The sequence below is a fragment of the Mus musculus genome, chromosome 8 (genome assembly GCF_000001635.26).
Source record: "Mus musculus strain C57BL/6J chromosome 8, GRCm38.p6 C57BL/6J".
Classification (NCBI taxonomy): Eukaryota; Metazoa; Chordata; class Mammalia; order Rodentia; family Muridae; genus Mus; species Mus musculus.
The window spans coordinates 97,036,836-97,049,798 of record NC_000074.6 but is presented as its reverse complement, the minus strand read 5'-3'; positions in this window follow the sequence as shown (position 1 = coordinate 97,049,798).

The following is a 12,963-nucleotide window of genomic DNA, read 5'->3' as shown; positions in this document are numbered from 1 at the left end:
CGGACACCAGCAAGGACCCCCACAGAATCCCCCACGGGATCTTAAGACCTCTGGTGAGTGTAACACAGCTTCTGCTCCAATCCAATCGTGCGGGACCTGAGACTGCATTAATTAGGGAAGCAGAAAACCCAGCCTGATCAGGGTCACAAGTCCCTTCCAATCCACGCCAGCACCAGGGTTCCTTGTCCGCAGAGTCTCTGGACACCAGCAAGGACCCCACAGGATCCCCCACAGGATCTTAAGACCTCTGGTGAGTGGGACACAACTTCTGCCAGGAGGCAGGTTCGAACACCAGATATCAGGGCACCTTCCTTGCAAGAGGAGAATTTGCCTGCAGAGAGTACTCTGATCACTGAAACTAAGGAGAGAGCTCTATACCAGGTCTGCTGATAGAGGCTAACATAATCACCAGAGGAACAAGCTCTAACCAGAGACAACTATAACAACTAGCTCCAGAGATTAACAGATGTCGAAAGGCAAAAGTAAGAATTGACAAATGGGACCTAATGAAACTCCAAAGTTTCTGCAAGGCAAAAGACACCGTCAATAAGAAAAAAAGACCACCAACAGATTGGGAAAGTATCTTTACCTATCCTAAATCAGATAGGGGACTAATATCCAATATATATAAAGAACTCAAGAAGGTGGACTTCAGAAAATCAAATAACCCCATTAAAAAATGGGGCTCAGAACTGAACAAAGAATTCTCACCTGAAAAATACTGAATGGCAGAGAAGCACCTGAAAAAATGTTCAACATCCTTAATCATCAGGGAAATGCAAATCAAAACAACCCTGAGATTCCACCTCACACCAGTCAGAATGGCTAAGAATGAATTTATGAAATTCCTAGCCAAATGGATGGACCTGGAGGGCATCATCCTGAGTGAGGTAACACATTCACAAAGGAACTCACACAATATGTACTCACTGATAAGTGGATATTAGCCCAAAACCTAGGATACCCAAGATATAAGATACAATTTCCTAAACACATGAAACTCAAGAAAAATGAAGACTGAAGTGTGGACACTATGCCCCTCCTTAGAAGTGGGAACAAAACACCCTTGGAAGGAGTTACAGAGACAAAGTTTGGAGCTGAGATGAAAGGATGGACCATGTAGAGACTGCCATATCCAGGGATCCACCCCATAATCAGCATCCAAACGCTGACACCATTGCATACAATAGCAAGATTTTATTGAAAGGACCCAGATGTAGCTGTCTCTTGTGAGACTATGCCGGGGCCTAGCAAACACAGAAGTGGATGCTCACAATCAACTAATGGATGGATCACAGGGCTCCCAATGGAGGTCCTAGAGAAAGTACCCAAGGAGCTAAAGGGATCTGCAACCCTATAGGTGGAACAACATTATGAACTAACCAGTACCCCGGAGCTCTTGACTCTAGCTGCATATGTATCAAAAGATGGCCTAGTCGGCCATCACTGGAAAGAGAGGCCCATTGGACTTGCAAACTTTATATGCCCCAGTACAGGGGAACGCCAGGGCCAAAAAGGGGGAGTGGGTGGGTAGAGGAGTGGGGGTGGGTGGGTATGGGGGACTTTTGGTATAGCATTGGAAATGTAAATGAGCTAAATACCTAATAAAAAATGGAAAAGGAAAAAAAAAAGAAATCCTGTTAGAAAAAATTCTAAAAAAAAACCAAAAAACAAAAAACAAAACAAAACAAAACAAACAAACAAACAAACAAACAAACAAACAAAAAACCATCCAGGAAACCCAGGACACAATGAGAAGACCAAACCTACGGATAATAGTAGTAGATGAGAATGAAGATTTTCAACTTAAAGGGCCAGCAAATATCTTCAACAAAATTATAGAAGAAAACTTCCCAAGAAAGAGATGCCCATGAACATACAAGAAGCCTACAGAACTCCAAATAGACTGGACCAGAAAAGAAATTCCTCCCAACACATAATAATCAGAACAACAAATGCACTAATGAGAGGATATTAAATGCAGTAAGGGAGAAAAGTCAAGTAACATATAAAGGCAGGCCTATCAGAATTACCAGAGACTATGAAAGCCAGAAGAACCTGGAGAGATGTTATACAGACACTAAGAGAACACAAATGACAGCCCAGGCTACTATACCCAGCCAAATTCTCAATTACCATAGATGGAGAAAACAAAGTATTCCATGACAAAACCAAATTCACACATTATCTTTCCAGGAATCCAGTCCTTCAAAGGATTATAACAGAAAAAAAAAAAAACAATACAAGGATGGAAATCACCCCTTGAAAAAGCAAGAAAGTAATCCCTCAACAAACCAAAAAGAAGACAGCCACAAGAACAGAATGCCAACTCTACAATAAAAATAAAAGGAAGCAACAATTACTTTTCCTTAATATCTCTTAATATCAATGGACTCAATTCCCCAATTAAAAGACATAGACTAACAGACTGGCTACACAAACAGGACCCAACATTCTGCTGCTTACAGGAAACCCATCTCAGGGAAAAAGACAGACACTACCTCAGAGTAAAAGGCTGGAAAACAATTTTCAAAGCAAATAGTCTGAAGAAACAAGCTGGAGTAGCCATTCTAATATCTAATAAAATCGACTTCCAACTCAATGTTATCAAAAAAAGACAAGGAGGGACACTTCATACGCATCAAAGTTAAAATCCTCCAAGAGGAACTCTCAATTCTGAATATCTATTCTCCAAATGCAAGGGCAGCCACATTCATTAAAGAAACTTTAGTAAAGCTCAAAGCACACATTGCACCTCACACAATAATAGTGGGAGACTTCAACACACCACTTTCATCAATGGACAGATCGTGGAAACAGAAACTAAACAGGGACACAGTGAAACTAACAGAAGTTATGAAACAAATGGACCTGACAGATATCTACAGAACATTTTATCCTAAAACAAAAGGATATACCTTCTTCTCAGCACCTCATGGTACCTTTGCCAAAATTGACCATATAATTGGTCACAAAGCAGGCCTCAACAGACACAAAAATATTGAAATTTTCCCATGCATCCTATCAGACCACCATGGACTAAGGCTAATCTTCAACAGCAACATAAATAATGGAAAGCCAACATTCACGTGGAAACTGAACAACACTCTTCTCAATGATACCTTGGTCAAGAAAGGAATAAAAAAGAAATTAAAGACTTTTTAGAGTTTAATGAAAAGGAAGCCACAACATACTCAAACCTATGGGACAAAATGAAAGCATTTCTAAGAGGGAAACACATAGCTCTGAGTGCCTCCAAAAAGAAATTAGAGAGAGCACACTCTAGCAGCCTGACAACACACCTAAAAGCTCGAGAAAAAAGAAAGAAAATTTACCCAAGAGAAGTAGAAGGCAGGAAATAATCAACCTCAGGGTCGAAATCAACCAAGTGGAAACAAGAAGAACTATTCAAAGAATCAACCAAACAAGGAGCTGGTTCTTTGAGAAAATCAACAAGATAGATAAACCCTTAGCTAGACTCACTAGAGGGCACAGAGACAGCATCCTAATTAACAAAATCAGAAATGAAAAGGAGACATAACAACAGATCCTGAAGAAATCCAAAACACCATCAGATCCTTCTACAAAAGGGTATACTCAACAAAACTGGAAAACCTGGATGAAATGGACAAATTTCTAGACAGATACCAGGCACCAAAGTTAAATCAGGATCAGGTTAATGAACTAAACAGTCCCATATCCCCTAAAGAATTAGAAGCAATCATTAATAGTTTCCCAGCCAAAAAAAGCCCAAGACCAGATGGGTTTAGTGCAGAGTTCTATCAGACCTTCAAAGAAGATCTAATTCCAGTTCTGCACAAACCATTCCACAAAATAGAAGTAGAAGGTACTCTACCCAACTCATTCTGTGAAGCCACAATTACTCTGATACCTAAACCACAGAAAGATCCAACAAAGATAGAGAACTTCAGACCAATTTCCCTTATGAATATCGATGCAAAAATACTCAATAAAATTCTCGCTAACCGAATCCAAGAACACATTAAAACAATCATCCATCCTGACCAAGTAGGTTTTATTGCAGGGATGCAGGGATGGTTTAATATATGGAAATCCATCAACGTAATCCATTATATAAAAAAACTCAATGACAAAAACCACATGATCATCTCCCTAGATGGGGTAAAACCATTCGACACGATCCAACACCCATTCATGATAAAAGTCTTGGAAAGATCAAGAATTCAAGGTCCATACCTAAACATGATAAAAGCAATCTACAGCAAACCAGTAGCAAACATCAAAGTAAATGGTGAGAAGCTGGAAGCAATCCCACTAAAATCAGGGACTAGACAGTGCTGCCCACTTTCTCCCTACCTATTCAACATTGTACTTGAAGTCCTAGCCAGAGCAATTTGACAACAAAAGAAGATAAAGGGGATACAAATTGGAAAAGATGAAGTCAAAATATCACTTTTTGCAGATGATATGATAATATATATAAGTGACCCCAAAAATTCCACCAGAGAACTTGTAAATCTGATAAAGAGCTTAGGTGAAGTAGCTGGATATAAAATTAACTCAAACATGTCAATGGCCTTTCTCTACACAAAGAATAAACAGGCTGAGAAAGAAATTAGGGAAACAACACCCTTCTCAATAGTCACAAATAATATAAAATATCTTGGAGTGACTCTCACTAAGGAAGTGAAAGATCTGTATGATAAGAATTTCAAATCTCTGAAGAAAGAAATTAAAGAAGATCTCAGAAGATGGAAAGATCTCCCATGCTCATGGAATGGCAGGATCAACATTGTAAAAATGGCTATCTTGCCAAAAGCAATCTACAGATTCAATGCAATCCCCATCAAAATTCAACCTCAATTTTTCAACGAATTAGAAAGATCAATCTGCAAATTCATCTGTAATAACAAAAAACCTAGGATAGCAAAAACTCTTCTCAAGGATAAGAAATACTCTGGTGGAATCACCATGCCTGACCTAAAGCTGTACTACAGAGCAATTGTGATAAAAACTGCATGGTACTGGTATAGTGACAGACAAGTAGATCAATGGAATCGAATTGAAGACCCAGAAATGAACCCACACACCTATGGTCACTTGATCTTCGACAAGGGAGCTAAAAACCATCCAGTGGAAAAAAGACAGCATTTTCAACAAATGGTTCTGGCACAGCTGGTGGTTATCATGTAGAAGAATGTGATTTGATCTATTCCTATCTCCTTGCACTAACGTCAAATCTAAGTGGATTAAGGAACTCCACATAAAACCAGAGACACTGAAACTTATAGAGGAGAAAGTGGGGAAAAGCCTCAAAGATATGGGCACAGGGGAAAAATTCCTGAATAGAACAGCAATGGCTTGTGCTGTAAGATCGAGAATTGATAAATGGGACCTCATGAAACTGCAAAGCTTTTGTAAGGCAAAAGACACCGTCAATAAGACAAAAAGGCCACCAACAGATTGGGAAAGTATCTTTACCTATCCTAAATCAGATAGGGGACTAATATCCAATATATATAAAGAACTCAAGAAGGTGGACTCCATAAAATCAAATAACCCCATTAAAAAATGGGGCTCAAAGCTAAACAAAGAATTCTCACCTGAGGAATACTGAATTGCTGAGAAGCACCTGAAAAAATGTTCAGCATCCTTAATCATCAGAGAAATGCAAATCAAAACAACCCTGAGATTCCATCTCACACCAGTCAGAATGGCTAAGATCAAAAATTCAGGTGACAGCAGATGCTGGCGAGGATGTAGAGAAAGAAGAATACTCCTCCATTATTGGTGTGATTGCAAGCTTGTACAACCACTCTGGAAATCAGTCTGGCGGTTCCTCAGAAAATTGGACATAGTACTACCGAAGGATCCAGCAATACCTCTCCTGGGCATATATCCAGAAGATGTTCCAAATGGTAAGAAGGACACATGCTCCACTATGTTCATAGCAGCCTTATTTATAATAGTCAGAAGCTGGAAACAACCCAGATGCCCCTCAACAGAGGAATGGATACAAAATGTGGGACATTTACACAATGGAGTACTACTCAGCTATAAAAGGAATGAATTTATGAAATTCCTAGGCAAATGGTTGGACCTGGAGGACATCATCCTGAATGAGGTAACACAATCACAAAAGAATTCAAATGATATGTACTCACTGATAAGTGGATATTAGCCCAGAAACTTAGTATACCTGAGATATAAGATACAATTTTCAAAACACATGAAACTGAAGAAGAACTAAGACCAAAGTGTGGACACTTTGCCCCTTCTTAGAATTGGGAACAATCACCCATGGAAGGAGTTAGAGAGACAAAGTTTGGATCTGAGACAAAAGGATGTACCATCTAGAGACTGCCATATCCAGGGATCCATCACATAATCAGCTTCCAAATGATGACACCATTGCATACACTAGCAAGAGTTTGCTGGAAGGACCCTGATATAGCTGTCTCTTGTGAGACTACACAGGAGCCTAGCAAACACATAAGTGGATGCTCACATTCAGCTATGGGATGCATCACAGGCCCCCCAATGGAGGAGCTAGAGAATGTATCCAAGGAGCTAAAGAGATCTGCAACCCTGTAGGTGCAACAACATTATGAACTAACCAGTACCCCGGAGCTCCTGACTCTAGCTGCATATGTATCAAAAGATGACCTAGTCAGCCATGACTTGAAAGAGAGGCCCATTGGACATGCAAACTTTATATGCCCCAGTCCCTGGGAAGGCCAGGGCCAAAAACTGGGAATGGGTGGGTAGGGTATGGGGGACTTTTGGAATAGCATTGGAAATGTAATTGAAGAAAATATGTAATAAAAAATATGTGAATAAAAATTTTAAAAAGCAACAATTAATAATAATAATAATTAATAATCAGCATTGTGTTGGTATAGAAACAAACAAATTATTCAATGAAATTGAGTGAAAGACCCAGAGATAAACCCACACACCCACTGACACTTTAATTTCAACAAAAAGCCAAAACAATACAGTGGAAAATGGAGAGCATCTGTAATAAATGGTGGTGCTTGAATGTCTGCATGTAGAAGAATACGAAGATACATACTTATCACCATGTACAAAACTCAAGTCCAAACTGATCAAGGACCTCACTGTAAAGCCAAATATACTAAATCTAATTGAACAGGAATTGGAGAATAGCTTTGAAGTGATTGGTATGAGAGAAAACTTCCTGAACAGAACACTAGCGGCTCAGGGTCTAAAATCTACAATTAATAAATGGGACTTTATGAAACTGAAAAGTTTCTGTAAGTCAAAGGACACCATCAATAGAAAAAAAAACATGACAGCCCACAGATTTGGAAAATATCTTCACCAATAATCCAATTTAAAATGGGGTACAGAGATAAACAGAGAATTCTCAACAGAGGAATCTCTAATGGCCAAAAAGCACTTAAGAATGTTTGGCACCCTAAGTCACCTGGGGAATGCAAATCAAAATGACTCTGAGATTCCACCTTACACCCATCAGGATGGCTAAGATCAAAAACTCAATGGATAGCACATGCTGGCAAAGATGTGGAGCAAGGTGAACAGTTCTCCATTACTGGTGTGAGTGCAAACTTGTACAACCACTCTGGAAATCAATTTGATAGTTTCTCAGAAAATTAGAAACAGTTCTCCCTCAAGACCCAGCTGTTCCACTCCTGGACATGAACCTATCCCACAAGGACAGTTGTTCAACTATGTTTATAACAGCATATTTATAATATCCAGAAACTGAAACAACCTGGATGTCTCTCAACTGAAGAATGAATGAAGAAAATGTGGTTTGTTTATACAATGAAATATTTCTCAGCTACTAAAAACAAGAACATCATGAATTTTGCAGGCAAATGGATGGAATTAGAAAATTTCATCCTGAATGAGGTAACCCAGACACAAAAGGACATTCATGGTAGGTACTCACTTATAAGTAGATATGTGTAAGCCATAAAGTACAGGATACCCACGCAATAATCCACAGACCAAAATAAATCAAATACCAAGATGTGCCCAAGGAAGGGTGGTTGAATCTTTATCAGAATGGGGAAATAAAATAGGTATCAGCGGTGAGTGGAGGGAGGGAACTGTGTGGGAGAGGGGATGGGGAGGACAGTTAGGTGGTTGGTTGATCAGGTGAAAGGAGAACAAGTGAGAGATAGTAGTAATCAATGGTGGGTGGGTGGGGGTAATCTCTAGGACATACCTGAGACCTCAGGTGGGAGATGGCCCAGGGTGTCTATGGGGGTGAGTGTAGCTGAGACTCGAACAGTGGGAAATCCTGAAATGGCCACTTCCTCTAGACAGGCAAGACTCCAATTTCGGGATAAAGACCCACCCGCAGAACCTTTGACTCAAAATGTGTACTGGCTACAAAATGTGCAGGGACAAAGATAGAACAGAGATGGAAGAAATGGCCATGATGAGTGATGATGAGTGACCCAAATTGAAACCCATCCCATGGATAAGAACCAATCCCAGATGTTATTAATGATACTCTAGTATGCTGAAGACAACAGCCTAGCATAACTGTCCTCTCCTAAGATTCACCCAACAGCCCACGGAAAGAGACTCAGAGATCCACAGCCAAACATTAGATGGAACTCAGGGAGTCTTAGGGAAGCATTAGGTGAAGGGTTGAGGGACTCGAAGAGGACAGGGACTCCACAGGAAGACCAACAAAGTCAACCAACCTGAACCCTCCGGGGCCCCCATAGACTGACTCACCAACCAAAGATCTAGCATGGGCTGGACATATGCCCCTGCACATATGTATCAAATGTGCAGCTTGGTCTTCATGTGGGTCCTCCAATGACTGGAACAGGGGCTGTCCCCGAATCTGTTGCTTGCCTGTCTATTGATCCTGTTCCCCTAACTGGGCTGCCTTGTCTGTCCTCAGTGGGAGAGGATGTGCCTGCTCCTTCAGTGACTTCATGTGCTAGGGGTGGGAGAACAAAAAGGGGGATGCCCAGATGGGGGCTCTCCCTTCTCAAAGGAGAAGGGAATGAAGGAATGGGGGAAGGAGCTGCCTGAGGGTGTATTTGGAGGAGAAAGCACTAATATTGTGATCTAAAGTGAATGAATAAATAAATAAATTATAAAAGGTTTTAGTAAAATACTACTACTAATATGTTATTATATTCAATAATATATTCTAATTGTAATTATTATTATTATTATTATTATTATTATTATTATTATTATTATTATACTTTGGAGTTTGGCTCAATAGTAGAATGTTTACCTTGAATGTCTTGGTCCTGGAAACATGACTGACAATGGTGAAAGAATGAAGAAAGTTCAGACACTAGAAAAACAACAGACACATGTACACAGAAAATCTTTTGTGTGTCAAGCAGGCTGTGCACACCCAACTCGGAGGAGTGTAATTGAGCAGGCTCAGTCTGTAAGCATCGGGGCCTGGGGAAGAGAGAGATGCAGTCCTTAGTTTTTGCACACACTAGTTTATCATTCATAAACACTCTTCTGTGAACCAGAGGAAGGATTGCCACTACTACGAGGTCCTTGATGGGCACGTTCCCCAGCTAGAAGTAATATACACAAGTGTCAGGTCAACCATCACATCCATTACTGTCAATTTTTATTTTACTTGTACAACCTTCAGAGTCTCATTGCAGCCTCAATTTTTACAGGGCACTGTCTCAATTTTCAGAGAGGTTCCCTGCATATTAAATTTAAAAAAAAATAAATTCAGTAATGTTTTCATCTTGTATCCCTGAAGGATATTGAAATCAGAACAGCTGTTCTTAATAAACAAAGCCAGTCTGTTCCCGGAGGTCATTAGGGAAGAATTTTTTGCTGGGAGCAGAGTCCTCGCACGGGGCAGGCAGGGATCCTTTGACAGCCTCCATAGGGCTATGGACACTTTCTGTAGAATTTCATAGTGTCCCAACATAAGCCATTCTGTACTTTTTCTAATACTCCACCCTGTGCTTATCTGACACAGAAAGGAACTGCTAATCTGGAATGCAAGTATGATTTCTGGTACTTTGGATCACAAAAATAGTAGTATAGCTTCTGCTCATTTTTCTAGTATCCTTGGCATATGGAAGAGACAATTGGGAAACATGGTTACTTGAGATGAAAACACAAGTGAAGAATTCTCAACATGCACCTAGACATTTGGAGTAGTTGTTAAACAGATGGGACTATGGGCTCCAGTATCGGAGCATGCTCATTTGGAGTCCACAAATTTGGAGCCATTTGAATTACATTTTAGTGAGTTTTCCCAGTGATGGCTATGGATATTTTAATTTGGCTAGTAGATGATTACTATGAATAACCGAATATTCATTTTGCTAAGTGATGATTTTCCAGAATATTTTTTAACAGTGAGACCATAGGAGGAAGGCAGTAATGTGCTGTATTACCAATTATCTACTCAGCGTACGGCTAGATATTTTTATGTACAGACTTTTCACAGCAAAGTTGTGAGACGGGTATCATTATTATTATTTTTGAAACAATTAATAGAGTGCCAGCGAGACTCAGCTAGTTAGAGCTCATCACCATAGCTGGAAGGTGGAAGAATGTGATTCTTTCTACCCCAAAGCAAGGACTACAGCTCATGAGTGACTAAAGGCCCATTTCTCTTAATCTCTATGCAATGTCCTTCAAAAGTGCTTCGCTGGTCATTCGTTTGATTTATGCCCCTCTAACTTGGTTGTTTTCATTAGTAACCAACTTTTATGATGTGTTTGTTTATCACTGTCAATATGCTTTTGCGCCAGTGCCTGGGTAGTTAAATCCACATGTTCCTGTCTGGCCCTTTATTACAATGTGCTCTTTGCACATTTGCACATCAGTTCCCTGTGCAGTTGTTTGTTTCTCGGTCCAGCTGTAGATTAATTGTAATGCCCATGTTTATGTTCTTACGGGTGTTGCAGTACAATCACTTAAACTCAGTTATTAAAATGTTAGATGGCCTAAAATGGTTGTTCTCTTTTCCTTTCTATAATGAATGTCATAGTTTAAAATGCCCAAGTCCTAACTCAAGAACAGACATTAATTATGTAGTGTGGAGTCAGGAGAAATGCATGGAGGTAACAAAATGTGGCTTTTTTTTTTTTTTTTTTTTTTTTGCTAACATACACCGAAATTGTTTTAGAAAGTCAACACTGGCTCACAGGGAACAAATAAGCTCCTTTATTTAGAAAAGTAACAGAATTCAGCAATGGAAGTATGTGGTACTTTGAATGAAATCAATCCCCATAGGCTTATATATTTGAATGCTTGGTCCCTAGTTGATGCAACTGTTTGGGAAAGATTAGGAGGTGTGACCTTGTTGAGGAGGTGTGTCACTGGGAGGGTGGGCTTTAAAGTTTCTATAGGACAACAGATCAGGCCTCAGTGCTTCTCTCCTGGGCCCTGTGGATCAGGCTATAAACTCTTAGTTTCTGTTCCAGCAGCATGCCTGCCTGCCACCAGGTCCCCATCTTGATGATAAAGAACTAATGTTCTGAAACTATGAGCAAGCCTCCCAATTAAATGCTTCCTTTAATAGTTGCCTTGGTCATGGTTTCTTTTTACAGCAATAGAAGAACAGTAGCTAAGACAGTTTGACCTGAAGAAACCCCTTTAGAGTCAGACTAGGTTTATCCTTGACCACGTGTTGTATATGGCCTAAAATTAAGGGTCAATATCACGTACTGCCTTGCTCTCTGGTGAAGTTGAAGAAGCCTCACATAACCTAACTAGAGATTTTCCTCACTGCTCTGTTCTAATGCTTAAGATTAATGCTTATTAATCTTAGGTAAATGATGCCATTTTTCAAAGGACTAAGAGTAGTCTTGGAGTTTACGTTCTTAGCCACCCTATGGAATTATCAGTGAGGCCAAAGACATCCTCCTCATGGGAACTAGAGGGTATTTCATCTTTTTGATATAAACTAGCTGCTAAACTTCCATCCTGATCATATTGCCTTCTGCTTATAGCATCATATGTGCATATATTTTTCTCAGTATCTTTGTTCACATGCAATTAATTAAATCTATAACCTCATATTGGTCCGTGACATGACGTCTATCTAAACCCAGGAAGACTCACTCTTTTTGAAATTGACCAAATAGAGGTAATTATAAAATAATACTGTTTCATTTTCTCTCTACTTTCTCTCCAGAATCTGTCATTTCTATGAGTTATATGATATCATCATTGAGAAGAAAGTGATATGAAATACATTTTTAAAAAGAAGATTATTAAGCAATACATTCCACAAGCCAATTGTAGTCAATATCTAACAACCCATTCAGATCAGCAGTGTAAAACAGGAGACCATTTGGTATAGGAAAGGTGGAAAGAGAGAAGAACATTTGTTATAGGGAGAATGGAGAAAGAGATCATATGCCATTCTAAACATTTTGAGGAGCTGGGGCAGGGTTTGGGAGCTAGGACCATGGGAGCTTTCAACATTCTCACAAGAGTTCTCTAGGAATAACTTCTTTAAGTTCAGACTGAAGCTTCTAGTGAAAGCAATTGCTAAGGATCATATTGCAGAAGAATTATGTAAAGCAGATGATTGACATGATTGTATGAACACAGTGAGCTTCCAAATTCACTACAAAATTACCGGGACAAAAAGTATCACCCACAAACTTACTAGTTAGAATTATACATGTTAATGAAAGTCTGTTCTTTCTTCCACTTCAAAGTATCAGGCGCCAGAGTGTGCTGCACAGGCTTGCTAGTTAGGTGTTTAAAACATCATAAATACATATTCCTGCATATGTAAATATATATATATATATATATATATATATATATATATATATATATATTTGTGTTTTATAAACCAGGATCATATTGTAACATATCATATCATAGTATAGCACAACATGGTTCTTTTTTTTAAGGCCACTAATATCTAAATTCTTGTTTTCATCACAACTCCACTATTCTGGAAAAACTACACTTTAACCATTCCTGTAGTGCAATAGAACATGCAACCCA